This window comes from Apis mellifera, linkage group LG8, assembly GCF_003254395.2.
Source record: "Apis mellifera strain DH4 linkage group LG8, Amel_HAv3.1, whole genome shotgun sequence".
Lineage (NCBI taxonomy): Eukaryota > Metazoa > Arthropoda > Insecta > Hymenoptera > Apidae > Apis > Apis mellifera.
In genome coordinates, this window is record NC_037645.1 from 5,515,524 (window position 1) to 5,528,184 (window position 12,661).

Below are 12,661 nucleotides of genomic sequence, written 5' to 3' on the forward strand. Positions count from 1 at the left end.
GAAGAAAATTATTAAGTAACAAAATAATAAATTTACATTTAGATGCAATATAAACGTCTGTCGAATTTCAATATTCTTTTGATTCGTATTAGATTGATCATTGTTTGAACACGAATTCAATCCATCAAACTAATATAATCATTTATTAAAGAAAAATCAACGAACAGAAAATTTCTAACAAAATTTTACTCGTAAATTTTCCATATTTGAAACTATTTCTCTTCACTCACTACCCAAGATTCGAATCTCGAAACAAAGACCCATTAATCTACTCGCGACGTTGGAACCAATTCTTAATTGAAATATCGACCGATGGGATCAATTATTTGAATTTATCACGGTCTCGCGATGTTTCGAAGAAAATTATTAAGTAACAAAATAATAAATTTATATCTAAATGCAATATAAATGTGTCTGTCGCACGGATTTCGATATTCTTCTGATTTATATTGGATCATTTGAACACAAATTCAAACTAATATAATCATTTATAAAGAAAAATCAACGAATAGAAAATTTTACTCGTAAACTTTCCATATTTGAAACTATTTCTCTTCACTCGCTACCCAAGATTCGAATCTCGAAACAAAGATCCACTAATTTACTCGCGACGTTGGAATCAATTATTAATTGAAATATCGACCGATGGGATCAATTATTTGAACTTATCACGGTCTCGCGATGTTTCGAAGAAAATTATCAAGTAACAAAATAATAAATTTACATCTAGATGCAATATAAATGTGTCTATCACACGAATTTCGATATTCTTCTGATTCGTATTGGATCATTTGAACACGAATTCAAACTAATATAATCATTTATAAAGAAAAATCAACGAATAGAAAATTTTATTCGTAAACTTTCCATATTTGAAACTATTTCTCTTCACTCGCTACCCAAGATTCGAATCTCGAAACAAAGATCCACTAATCTACTCGCGACGAGCTCGATCCCATCGCTACAACAAGAGGACAGAAACGAAACGGGTTTCGCCCCCTCTTTTCATATTTGCTTAATCTAATATTTCGCTTATTCGTCGTACGAACAAGAACCGATTTGTCTATCCAACCGGAAGGAACCGGGTTAGAACATTACCGGGATAGAGCGTAACCGGACGAATATACCCCTCCTCCCCGCCCAAGTAACGCGATTTATCAAACGGATCCCCTTCGAGGACCTTCCTGTGTACCCGCGTTTTCTTGCCTCGAATACCGTTCAGCGTCGTTACACACAGATGCGGCCGCACACACAGGTGATCCCGCGCCCGTTGGGCTGTGCTCAACGTTCCGGAACACGAGCGGTCATGAGAAGTTTCCTTCTTCCCGACTTCCATCCCGAGACTATGATAAATTATTTCTGGTTGCCGCTCGTGCGAGGGAACCCCCCTTCCTTCCCTCGGATCCGATGGAAATCTTTTCTTGAGCAACGGGGAGGGAGGGGGAGAGCCAACCGCTCTCTGATGAGTTTAATTCGAGCGATCGGTCAATTTCACGGATTTTCAGAGAGTCGAGGCACAAGGAACAGGTTGTGGAATTTTCTTGGTGAAAGGAAAAGAGGGGAGGAATGGGGGAAACAAGGATGGAACGATCGGTGGGAAATTGTTGATCGGTGTATTATTTCGTCCGGCGAACGATTAAATTTCTCGCTGGCGTTTCTATTTCCGTCCCTTCAATCCTTCTCGCGGTATATATTATTCTCCTTTATTCCCCCGCCAAGAGAAAATTTTATTTCTGATTAAAAACGAGTATAAATAATGTCCGCCTCCGGTCGTCTCGGAGTTGGTGAAGTTTATGAAAAAGTTTCGAGGGGGAAAAGAAGAAGGAGGTGGTGGAGGAGGAGGGGAATATTGGAAACTTTTTCAATGTTTCCAAGGAATTTTTTTTGATGATGAGTTACGATTTAATAATTCTGATTAGAAAAAATATGATTGTTGCGTAAAAATTTTGGATGGATTTTTCTAAGTTTCTATCGGCATACGTTACAGTTGATTCAATATTTTTGCAAATGTAAAACGATAACGAATAATCTAATAAATATTAAATGTCTTTTTAATACCACAAAAATGGTATTAATTTTCCTCTTTACGAATATGTGATAAGGAAATTTTTCAATCCTTTTTTTTTAAATACGAAAACGTCTGTCTATTAAAGCATGTCTATTAAAAAAATTGGAAACGAGAAGATTACACGTTTGAAAAAATGATATTAATCCACGTTTTAAAAATTCAATACTTTTGCAATAGTTTTTCCTTTTAAACGAGAATGAATTCAAAAAATAAAACGTACATCAAATAGATATATATCAACACTTGTGGAATAATTGAAAAACGAAAAACATTTGCATAAAAATATATCCTCAATCGCGTTACACGATTAATTGCATCGCATCGCGAATAATCTACAATAACAATTCTCTTTCTATATACTGATTAAAGTGCTATTCGAAATAATTATTGAACGCGGATGTAATAACGTATTTTAATAATGTGTTTTTCAATGCGGACTTGAAATAATTAATTGAAGTAAATATCTTCTTCATTACACGAGGGACGAAATATTTGAAATATTATTATTTTCATAATATTTTGTCCAACGAACAATTGTTGGACTGCACATTAATAATTGCATTGTTTACATAATAATACGAGATGGACGAGAAATTAATATATATAACAAGACAACAAGTTAATTCATCGATCGAGAAAAAAAAGAAAAAAAATTAAAATTTCTCGCTAACAACTATACTTAAATAACTATATCCACCCCCTCCCCCTTCTATCCACAATTATCCACGATTAAACGGGAATAAATATTTAAAATATTTAACCGCGCGTAATATCACTTTTTAAACAAATATACCTTATCTCTAATTTAAATAAAATCATTATCCCGATTAATCACCGCGATATCGATACCGTCTACTTCGCCCGATAAACGCCGAACGAATGAATACGCACGGCTCGATCGTTCGACTTTGGGCCGCGCGCCCATATACACACACGAACGCGCCACGCGTATCGTTACAATAAACATTTCTCCCCTCCGTCGATACGATTCCAACCATTATTTCAATACAATCGCTTCCATTTCCAATACGTTTTAACCACTATTTTAACCGATGTATATTTTACACCGTATAAAACATATTCCTCCATCCAATACCTCCCCCTTCTTAAAAAAGTTCGAAAATTCACCTTCTCCCAATTCTTTCGCCGACGATTAAAGCCACCATCGTCGTGATACTGTTATTAATCATTAATTAATCGACTGACCAAAAGCAGAAGAGAAAGAGAAGAAGAGAAAGAGACATACGCCTCGCAATTTTGCAAAGCTTACCAAAAAAATTGCGACAACTCGCACGCGTCATTTCTCGCCGCGAACGAAATTACGAAAGGAAATTACGGAGGCAGGAAAGGGAAAGGGAAAAACATTGTAGAGGGAGGGGGTTGGTACGAGCGGGCCAGTCTCCTAATTAAAGTGAGGAGACTTGTGGCAAGCCGTCAGAGGGGGAGGATAATTTTTAAAAGGAACGGAAACGAGAGGAAAGCGAGAAGCGGAAAGAGAGGCGCGGTGGAGGATCGAGGAAGCGGAAGGGGGTGGATGGGGTGGATGGGTAACTGCAAGATGTCTTCGTTTGCCTCTTTTCCTGAACTGAACACCGGTTGCTCGAGAATCCCCGAGTTTCTCGCCCCGAGTTTCGAGGGCGAAATTGCGGGGATCGGTTGGAAAAAGTTGGAAATTTTTATAGGGTGGTAAAGACCTTTTCCTTCCGCAGCTTCCTTAAAGGAAGTGTGAATGCGCGGAATGCGTTCAATTCGTTGAAGTTTATAATATGACGAGATAATTAGAGGGATCGTTTCTTTTTTTTTTCTTTTAATGAAAAAAAAAGTCATTGTGGATGTAATGGATTCGAAAGATATCGTGTAAAGAATTAATTTAAGCAATTAGAAAGTATAATAATTAATTATTATACAAGTTTTAACTATTTAAACAAGAAACAATTCAATTCGATAATTTATGAAAGTTTATATTCCAAATATAAAATGTAACAAGATAATTATCAAGATAGATGTTCAATCTCCGTGATTGAAGTAAATTAACAACGTTTCTTCATTATACTTTCGAATTTTTAACAATCATACAAAGATACTATTGGATAATTAATTTAATATAGGATACCTCTATTCGTATAGTCCATTGTTTTTATTTCTTTCGAAGAAATATCATTTTATCGATCACCCACGCCCATTATTCCATTCATTCTAGAATTATAACCCGAATAAAGGAGCCATTTGACTAGATTCACGGTAAGCAATAGCGTTCATCAAATAATCTCGACAGCATATTTACATATCTCGCTTTGAATCGTGTAATATTACTCGGTGCACAAGTGGGTGAGCTCGGTTTCAATACTGAATACACTAACAAAGCGTTTCCTGTGTTTAAAGTTGCTTAAATTTCCTCCAGGATTATCAAGTCAAAGGTAACTCCCTCCAAAGCATTCGAGAGATCCTGATTTTAATCTATTTCGCATCGCCGTTATTACTCCACACTTTCATTAATAATTTTCCCCCGCATAACTTCCTACATTATCTCAAAGGATTTAGCACAGTAATTCTCCTTCCACTTCTGTCCCTCTCTCTCTCCCTCTCTCCCTCTCTCTCTCTCTCTCTTCTCTTGATCATTTTATCAAATTAGCAATATAATTTCGTTCGTTGGATCGATTAGAAATTTCAACCCCATTTGGAAAACGTGGTCGTGGAAAGATTCCATCCGGGGGAAAGGATCACGATCCTTTCACGATCGTGCGAGTAATTTGGTCGGCGGTGGTCGGCAAACGTCCGACAACAGAAAACAGTTTCGAATGAAATATCGAGCAGGGGAGGGGGGAAATTCCTTGGAAAATTGTGCTCGGCGAATCGGGTCGCCGGGTATAATTAGCCGGGAGAGAAACTTTCACTGGTATGGATATCTAATCTAGAACACGGGCGGAAACAAAAACCACCAATTTGGATGAAAACCGCTGAAAGAGCAGCCCGATGTCTTTTTTTTTTTTTTTTTTTTTTTTTTTTTTTGAAGAGGACGTATCCTGCCCCTCTGCACAGATTCAAACTTCCTTTTCCAGCCTTTTCTCCTTTTCGCGGCGTGTATTATGTGCCCCATGTGAAACTCGAGGAGAAAAAGAAGGTCGTGACGAGTAAAGGATTTTTCCAGCGGTTGGAAAAGCGCACGCCTTACTCACGCCGACGATTCATTCATTTCACCGTGAAACTTGATTATTCCCCTGTTCCCTGTGAATTTCCTCCTTCCTTCCTCTCCTCTCCCTTGCTTCGTTTTCTCTTCTGCGTTTATTATTATTCGACGAAGGAAAAATTAGTAGCGAGTGACAGAGTTTTTGATGTAAGATAATTTGGAGGAGGGGAAAAAAAGATAGAAAAAAATTGAATTATTCGAAATTATATGCGGTATCGAGGTTCACATTTTTATTTAATTTCTTGTTTTTGGCGAATTCTTCTCGTGGCGTTGTTTAAAATGTTACAATGTTTTTGAACGTAATTAAATTAAAAAAGTCTTCTCTCGTTCGTCCTCGATTTAATTTGGCGGAAAGTTGATCGAGCATTTTTACACGGGCGATAGGGTTGAAACACGATTGAAATCGTTTACGCTTAAAGCTGTGCGCTGTCAATTAGATACCATCGTTAGTATCCATCGATCACTAATGGCTTTGCCTCGAGCGTGTTGACGTCGCCACGCATCGCACGGCAGCGTAATAATTTTATCGTTGCAATTATCAGATGAGCACCGGTAATGAATGTAGATTACGCTACTTACGCTCACGATATAATTGCGATCTGTTCTCTGTATTTTATTACGGATTCCCCCTTTCTTTTTTTTCTTTCTTTTTTTTTAAAGAATAATTTTTAAAACAAAATTATTACAGTTCTATATATTTCCTCTTTGTGCTTAATAATACGTGGAATAAAAAAATCCCTTTGTCGGTAATCTCATTCACAAGCTAATTTAACGATATAATATGCGTAGATTTTTCACGATTTAATTTTTAAAATATCAAAATGGTATTTACAAATAATAATGCAAATCTTTTCGCACTTTTTAAATTAATTTACACTTCCTCTTTCTCCCCCACTCTCTAATCGGATTTCAAATTCAAATCAGGGAATATCGATCATCTCCTCCATCCTCCGATTGGCCGTCTCATCCCCCACAATCCTGCCCGATTTCACTCGTGTAAAAGTTCCGTGGTTGATTACATGAAACAAACATTTGTCCCGACTCGCGTGTGACGCGCTTTACCAAGAAGAAGAGGCGAAGAGGCCGTGTTCGACGCCGTGTGTCACGAGCACGAAGAAGGGAGAGCACTAGCCCTTTCAACAGTAGTAAGTGACCGACTGCCGCCACTGCTCGCTCTCTTGGAATTACCCTTCAAATTGAATTGCAAAGGGTAACCTCGTTCGCATCCATCCTCGGCCACTGACACGTATGACCGTTTCCACCTAGCTGGCCGATTGGTATCGAAAAATTACACGCCCCCTCCTCTCCTCCACCCCCTTGCAATCCGCAATCCTTTATTTTCACTACCTCTACCTCCTTCCTTCTCTCGTCCACCCTTCTCCCTCCCCTATTTCCTTCGCCTTCGAGTCCATTACCGGGGAATGGTGTCCCGGATTTGATCAGACGGTACGCTTCTCTGCTTTCTCGCCACGTCGTGACACGTCAGAAATTTCACGCCCCCCTTTCGAAAAAAGTTTTTCTCCTCCCCCCTCTTTCGAAATTTCCCTCCGAGACTAAAAGCCCTCTCTTTTTCTTCCTCGTCACGTCGTCAGAAATTTCGCGTCCCCCTTTCGAAAAAAAGTTTTCTCCTCTCAACTCTCCCTCTTTTGAAATTTCTCCCTGGGAGTAAAAGCCTTCTTTCTTTCTTAGCATTCTCTATACTTCTTCCTCGCCACGTTAGAAATTTCACGTCCCCCTTTTGAAAAAAAGTTTTCCCCTCTCTTTCGAAATTTCCCCCAAGACTAAAAGTCCTATTTCTTCCTCGTCACGTCGTAACAGGTCAGAAATTTCACGTCCCCCTTTCGAAAAAATTTTTCCTCTTTCGAAATTTCCTCTTGAGAATAAAATTTCTCTCTTTCTTCTTAGCCTTCGCTCTATTTTTTCCTCATCATGTCGTCAGAAATTTCATGTCCCCCTTTCGAAAAACGTTTTCCCCCTTCTTTCGAAATTTCTTCTTGAGAATAAAATCTCTCTCTTTCTTCTTAGCCTTCGCTCTTTTTCTTCCTTGTCACGTCGTCAGAAATTTCACGTCCCCCTTTCGAAAAAGGTTTTCTCCTCTCAACTCCCCCTCTTTTGAAATTTCTCCCTGGGAGTAAAAGCCTTCTTTCTTTCTTAGCATTCTCTCTACTTCTTCCTCGCCACGTTAAAAATTTCACGTCCCCCTTTTGAAAAAAAGTTTTCCCCTCTCTTTCGAAATTTTCCCCAAGACTAAAAGCCCTCTACTTCTTCCTCGCCACGTTGTAACACGTCAGAAATTGCACATTCCCCTTTTGAAAAAATTTTTCCTCTTTCGAAATTTCCTCTTGAGAATAAAATCTCTCTCTTTCTTCTTAGGCTTCGCTCTATTTCTTCCTCATCATGTCGTCAGAAATTTCACGTCCCCCTTTTGAAAAGTTTTCCTTTCTTTTTCAAAATTTCCCTTCGAGACTAAAAGCCCTCTTTCTTCCCTCTATTTCTTCCTCATCACGTCGTCAGAAATTTCACATCCCCCTTTCGAAAAGTTTCCTTTCCTCTTTAGAAATTTTCCTTTGAGAGTAAAAGCCCTCTCTCTTCCTTAGCCTTCGCTCTATTTCTTCCTCACGTCGTGTCACGTCAGAAATTTCAAAATTCCTCTTTCAAAATTTCTTCCCAAGACTAAAAGCTCTCTCTCTTTCCTTTCCTCTGTTTCTTCCTCGCCACGTCGTGTCACGTCAGAAATTTCACATCCCCCTTTCGAAATAAGTTTTTCTCCTCTCCAACTCCTCCTCTTTCGAAATTTCCCGCCGAGAGTAAAATCTCTCTGTTCTTAGTCAACAAGCTTTGGGGAAGGGATAATCGAGGTAATTCGAGCAAGATATTTCACGGGGATTGAAACGCTGAAAGGATTGATTAGAAGGATCGGAATGGAACACAATCCTCGTAATTTCGTTGCGGTTAAAGCGGAACACGCGGCTGATCGCGAGAATGGGGGGATGAAAGAGGGGGAGTGGTTTGTTTAACGAAACGATTTAGCGTTCGATCGGTCGATCCATCAACTATACATAAGGGATAAAGATCGACTCCCTCCCCGTGGAAATACGAAAATCATCCGGGCTCGGTTTCGAAACTTTGATCTTCGACCATCCGCGTTGCGAAGCTCGCCGATGACGTGGACATTAATCAACGTTCGACAGAAGGTCAATTACAAGAAGAAGGGGAGGAGAAGAGAGAGAGAGAGAGCAGGGATCGTTAATAACCGGATCTTAATCCGATCCGTGCCTTTGCGATACCGATAACGCGAAGTTTGACGCTGCAAAAAAGATTAAATTAAGTGGAGTATCAACGTCGCTTACAACTTGGAGAGCTCCGAGGAGGCAACTATCGCGGAAACTTTTCATTGCCGCGATAAATCAAGCCTCTCTCTCTCTCTCTCTCCCCCTTTTCCCCTCGCTTTAGGTAGGTTAATTAAGAATACGGTAAACAAGATTGGATGAACCTGCATAAAATTCTCGTTTACCCGTTCGTAAGGAACGCGGTTCCAGATTATTGCCTGGATTAAATTCTTCGATTCTAGACCCTTGATAAATTCGCCGCCCTCCCCCCGTTGATTCGCAACGTTTCTTGTCTCGTGTATTCGATTTAATTTGTCGAGGATTAAGATCGTGATAGCGGCGGAGAGGCCATTTAAAGCGTCGTTAAACATCCCCGGTCTCTTGTTCACCACTGCCTTCTATCACCTGCGATCGATAAGTCCCTCGTTCCGTGGTTTTTAACAACCAAAAGCAACAAAATAACGAAAAGTTGGAGCGAATCATTCTCTCTGTTGTCGCATCTTACTCCAATCAAACTCGAGTTTTCTCTTTGAAATTCGACGCGATGAATTTACACGAATTTGCTTTCCATTTTCAAATGGAATGGAATAAAGATTGTTCGAATATTCTCTACGAATGAATCACTTTACAGAGGAAAAAATTGCTCTCCAAACACGATGTATTTATATAACCTTTATGCAATATCTTTCCAAATCTCCGTTCCCAATCGGCATCCTCCTTCTAATCCTCGAGAAATTTGTCGCGAATCCAGGGGGATGTACCGATTATGGACGGATCGATATTCGGATATAGAGGGTGAAAACAGTGGTCTTATCCGTCAAAGACGGACTTACGCTCCCTTTGCACTCGATCGAGAGGGGGAGGGAACGTTCCAAGGGCGAAATCTGGCCGATCGAGATATCAAACCAGTGAGTGAACACAGAGAGAGAGAGAGAGAGAGAGAGAGGGAGGGCAATTATGCGAGATACATATTTCCTCCCTCTCGTGTAATCGGTATCCCCGAAGCGCGCACGCCTCCCACGATCCCTCGCGCCGCGCTGACAACCTTTGTTTCGGGACGGGGATGATCCGTTTTGCGACGACGAGTCCCGTCGTCGATGTGCAGATGTAGATGAGGTGTATGGCGCCGCGATAACGAGACACGGAGCATCCAGCTAGATTTCAAATAACGTTGTCGGAGTATTGTTACTGTGCTCGCGCGCGCTCCTATCGGCCAATGCTTTTGATAACGCTGGGGAAGTGGCTTGTTTAAGTGGTCGTTCGTCGTCATTGCGAGGGGAAGGGGATCGAATGAGCAGCTAAGAGTGTCTGAAAAAATCCCCCAGAAAGGTGCGATCTGATTATTTGATATATATAGAAATAAGTTTGAGTATTATTATCGAGTTAAAATTGTTCAAGCATTTAGTGGAGATGGAATGATTTTCAGTTGGTTAGAATTCAGATATTGGGATCGGTTAGTACGTGAAAATGATATTTTATTCGTGAAAATAATCTTTTTTATTAAGTGTGAAGATTAAGTAATAAAGAGTGTCCCAAAATTAACGCAAGATTTAAATTAAGTATAGAAGAAAGTTTTTAAAATATTATTTTTAAAATATTGTTCAATAACGAAGTTGTTGTATCATATAACGCTCCATTTTTACTAACCTTAAATTCTCAGCTGTTAAACTCTGTTCTTTTTTCAGGATTGCCAACAACTTAATGCAAAAATGGTAGCAAATTCAAATCTTGCGTTAATTTTGGAACACCCTTTATAAATAGTTTAAGCTCTTCTAATTTTATCCTCGAAATAAAAATTTATACAACAGGAGAAAATTATTCATCTCCGTACCAAAAAAAAAAAGATCATAAAATGAATTTTAGATTTTCGCAAAACGTAATTTCGAATCTTAGAATATAAAAACCAATTTACCACATTATTTACATTACATACTCATTTTTCATATGCGCGTCGAAATTCAATTCGACTCTAAATTCTCGCCCTCCCTTTCCTCCCCCTATCAATTACCAACCAGTGCCGGCCGACCAACCGTATCGTACTTCACGCTATTAAAATTATTATTCTAAACAACAATAGGCGAGCTTCCCGAGGTCTCTGCTTCCCCATCCCGCGTGTTGCGGTCGAGAACGAGCCGCGCCACACAAATGGCGCTATCGATGCGGGGGGGGCACGAACGAAGTAACGAAACAAATATGATTTGTGTAATTAGCTCGGCAATAATGACGATACCCCGGGTACGAGGCATTAATCGCGTTATGCTCTCGAAACGATGTCATTTAAATGCGGTTTGACGCCGATACGCCGGCCGGTTGAAATCCGGGTCGAGTGCGATCGTCATTTTATCCGGGCCGCGATAAATCAACCGTTTTCCCCACGGTTCCGCGAGCGGATAGAGACGCTTTTACGAGACGTTAATTCCAAGTCCATTTCGCCCATCCCTGGAACGGCCACCACCATTGCTGGCCTGCTGCTAAAAAAGTAACCTGATTAATCGTATCGGCCGCCCGTGTAAACGCGACGCGCCGCCCCGATAATGCAGCCAATTTAAAACGGCGTAACGCTCCGCGGCCACTTTGGCCCGTCGTCGTCCATCGATCAATCGTAACACGCTCTACGCACAACTATCCTCCCCTCCTCTTGCACGCGGCTAGATCGATTCGTTTCGAGCAATCCACATGATGATACAATGGATCGCGATGATGCTTCGATGAAGCGTTAATCGCATCGCGGCCCGATACACGCGCGATGCCAAATCAGTTTCGGATATTACTTACACCCGATCCTCCCGTGAACGAGACGTTCGTTCGTTCGTTCGCAGATGTTGGTGATCAAATTTCGCCTCGATTCGGTGGGGGAAGAATTAGATTCACGCACGTTTGGTATTCCATGTCCAACAATTCGATCATTTCGCTAGGAAGATATATTCTGTATCCTGGATTTTTTGTTTCTTACATAGGAATTTTTACATATACGTGAAGATTGCGTTATGAAGTCCTATTCTCTATTTCTTGAGACAAAAAAAGAGTAGAATACTTTTTTTCGTCGATTAAAGAATGTTGTTGGGAGGAAATCTCGTTATAACTTATTCCTCGATGATCATAACGAATATTGGGGTGGAACGATGATCCAGAAAAGCCGTCAAAAGAGAGGGGTGAGGAGAAGAATGCGGGGCCGTCTCTTCGAAACCGGTCAAATTCCTCGTTTCGTTGGCAGCGGGGACCTATTGCCTCGGCCGGCTACGTGTCTCGAATGCCTGTGCAACGTCTCGTTTCTTAGACACCGGTGTCTTTCCCTCCCTTTGCACATTGGTATTCCCACTATTCCCAGCTTGCTAACACTCCGAGTGTAGTCTATCCTCTCTCGAAATTTCGTTGTTCCTCCAATTCCGGCCACCCTCTCTTCTTTGTTTCTTTCTTCTTCTTTTTTCTCTCGGTGAAAAGCGGAACGGAAGTTGGTTTTCGTGGCTTCTTCGTCGACACACACAAGCAACGACGAGCAACAACAATCGTGCCACGAGCAGCAGCGCCTTCGTTGCGCTCCATTTCCAGTTCCCATTACACGCCATGCCACGCACGTGGCCGTTTGCAATTAAGAAAAGGAATAAAGCATCCTTTAGGGGAGGCAAAGCTGCCTCCAAAGGAGCGAGGTAATTGAATTTTTACGAAACCGTCGACGACACCTTGTCTTGTATATGAAATTTTTCAACCTACGTACGAGTGTAAAAGAACGGGCTTTTTTTGTGAGAAAAAAGAATGAATGTTCTTTTTCTTTTTCCCTCCCAAAGATACATTATGAGTTACGTGAGTTTTCAGCGAGTGACAAAAGCGTGGAGGCGTGGAAACGCGCGTGTAAAATTATTGTCGACGAGAGGAGGGAGGGAGGGAAAGCAGATTACACCGTTGACCAGCTACGAAAATTATCGGGGCGGCTAATTTTTATGAATAAAAATTATTCACCGATCCCCGCTCGTCGCGAAAGGGATTCGATGAAATTTATATAACCTTATTAACAGCGTCGGGTATCGATGTTGCGATGAATATCGCGTCCCGTAGTATAATTCAACGAAATGAAATCGG